Below are 3,070 nucleotides of genomic sequence, written 5' to 3'. Positions count from 1 at the left end.
AGGTCTCCTGGCTCCTAGTTTCTTTTCACTTCAAGATGCAGCTTCTCTGTGTTTTGTCAGAAACGTGCCTCACATTTTTGACAACATTTCAATGTCAGAGACCTGCTGTTTTATTAACAGTTGTCTCCTAAATCTTCATTTCCCTCCCATATCTCCTGAGCGAATACAGTCCCTTTCTGATGAAGACCTTTAACTTAAAGATTGCACTTGACTGCCTTCAAAGGAGCCCTTTCAACACCCTGCATTTGGGGCTCTTAGTTTAGCTTCCATTGTGAAGTGATAATGAGGTGCTGAAACTAATTAGCTCATCAGACAAAGCTGTCTGGTCTGCCATCTGCCCTGTCTGGGGAGTGATCCTCCCTGTGGAACTGAGATGGGACCGGAGAGACCCATTTCCCCTGCTCCTCGCCTGTTCCTGCCTGGGTGCCTGGTGGAGACGGGATTATGGAAGATTCTGGGCTGCCTTGTTTAGCCAGCCCGAAGTGTGGTCACCTGTCTCCGGTGTTCACGTCAGATCTTCCGAGTCCATGGATGATCACCAATGCAGTTGCTGAGTGCTGTTCTCATAGATTTGGGTCCCCCTCCAACACGTGTACCCCATTACATAATACATTTGAGGAGAGTGGAAATGGTTGGAGAGTCCAAATACGGTATTTACATTAACCCTATTGCCAGGACCCCAGCGTCTCTGTCGGTGGAGTGTCCCACACCTGGATTTTGGGTTGAATTCTTGGGCTCTTTCTGTAGGGGACCTCTTCTCTCATAAACTCAGGTGGCTCATGTCTCTGGAACTAGGCAACCTTTCTTGGTTCACCCCAACATCTTGTTCTTTTATATCACTTAGGACAGAGAATTGAACTCTTCAACCAAGTTTGTTTCCCCTCAGTATCCAAGTGCTGTTAGCTCACTCACATGCCCTGGGCTTGCCAGTGGGCGCCGCTGACCTGGGGTAGCTGGGGCGTCACGTTTCTGATCTATGTGCCCTTGGCTTTCCCCTTCAGAGCTCTCTCCACTTTTGGACGTTAACTTTAAATGACAGGGAGTGAAGTTTCTGCAAGAGCCCATTTTGTCAAATTTTCCTGCCTGTCACTTTCATAGGATGATCCAGAACCGAAACGTCAGATTCCTTTGGAAAATCACACACTCATGCAAAAACCAGCACAGTGAGGAAGACAGGTGCAAAGGCCAAGTTCTCAGTGGGACGTACGGCAGATATTAGCCCCGTTTGCATTCATGCTAATAAACGATGGAACCCTGGGTATGAGGCTGAGCGTGTACTTTAGCGGGTGCTTTTCTCTTACAAGTGAGGGATGCCAGGCGCTCTCTAGGTGACATCCCCCCACATCCAAGGGGCTTGTGTGTACACAGCACGTTGGTGTCAACACTTCCACACCAGATCGCTCCTGTTACCTATTAGCCAACGTCAAGGTCAACGTGCGAAAGAACATCCTGAAACTCCTCTGGGATGAAAATAAACCAACACAACCATGGCCACCATCACGGAAACAGGCGAACAAGCTGAAAAATGAACGAAACCCGGCCGCCCAGAGGTCACACTGGAGGCCTGTCAACTTGGCCCTGAGTGTTCTGGGTTCTTACTGGGACCTGAGTCACTGAGTTTCCAGGAATATGTCCGTCCTGATTTTTTGTGGGCTAATTATTATTATTATTACATTTTTTTATTGATTTCAGAGAGGAAGGAAGAGGGAGAGATAGAAACATCAATGATGAGAAAGAGAATCATTAATCAGCTGCCTCCTACATGTCTCACACTGGGGATGGAGCCCACAATCCGGGCATGTGCCCTGACTGGGAATCGAACCGTGACCTCCTGCTTCCTAGTTCAATCACTGAGCCACACCGGTGGGGCTGTTGGCTAATTATTTTAAGTGGGAGCCTTGTGTGGCTGTGTGCTCTGTCCTTATAATGCTGTACACTGGCTGACCTGCCACCTGCAGCCCACAGAGAGGAACTTGGAACCTCAGCCCACGTGGGGCCTGAATGGGGCACCCGCTTTGTGGTCTTCATACTGTCCTTGTCTTTGCCCATTTGTATGTCCTGTCCCCTGACCTTTAGCCTTTTCTTACTGGGGAGCTTGACCTTTGCTACTCAAACTATGGCTCCTGAACTCCCAGCTCGGTGTCTCATGTGACTTTAATAGAAATTCAGAACCTCAGGCCCCACCCTCAGCCTAAGATAACAAGGGGCCCTTTAACTAGACCCCAGAGTGTCCTACACACATCACAATTCTTACATCGCAGTCCTGAACGCCTGTCAGAACCATGGGGCTGTTTCTCTCTCTTTGGCTCCAGATCCCCAATCTCCTCCAGCCCCACCTCCCTGCCCACCCCCACCCCCTACAGGCTCCCCTGGGGATGACCTGCAGGTGGCCTTCTCCATCTGGTGGGGAGCAGAGAACGTCTCCAATAGGGAGGTGCCCATGGATTGGTTTTCATGATTATGGGTGTGTTCTCCTCCCTCTCACAGCTTGCGAACCCCCTTTGGAGAGCAGGGTGCGTTTCTAACTTCTCTTTCTGGTTCGTCTCCGCAGTGGGCCTCAGTCAGCAATGCACTTGTTTCATTAAGTCAGTGAGTAGGTGTGTGTGACATGGCGCTAATGGGACCTGGGATTTGCATTTGAAGAGTCCCTGGAGCAGGGGCCCGGGGTCTTTGACGATCACACTGAAGTCTGAGGGAGGAAGAGGCGCTCGTTCGAAGGCGGTGGCTACGCACTGACACGGGTCTCTGCCAGCCTCACGGCCCTGCCTGCAGCTGTGGTCCCAGCCTCCGGAACCCCTTTCCTGCACCTGCGAGAGGGCAGGCCAGTACCCACATCATGAGATAACGGGGAGACACAGCTTAGGTGAGTCATGGAAAGCACATACTCTACAGATTGCTGGATGCATGATCAGTGCTCAATAGACGCGAGTGTCCCGTCCTGTCCTGCTCAGCTGACCTGGGCCGTGCACGTCACAGACACCTGGTCACCAAGGGGCTGTAGAGCAATGACGTTCACATTGTATTATTTGCTCTCCATCTTTTCTACGAAGAGGATTTGAGGTAATTTAAA

The sequence above is a fragment of the Myotis daubentonii genome, chromosome 10 (assembly GCF_963259705.1).
Source record: "Myotis daubentonii chromosome 10, mMyoDau2.1, whole genome shotgun sequence".
Classification (NCBI taxonomy): Eukaryota; Metazoa; Chordata; class Mammalia; order Chiroptera; family Vespertilionidae; genus Myotis; species Myotis daubentonii.
Note: the sequence above shows the minus strand (reverse complement) of the source record.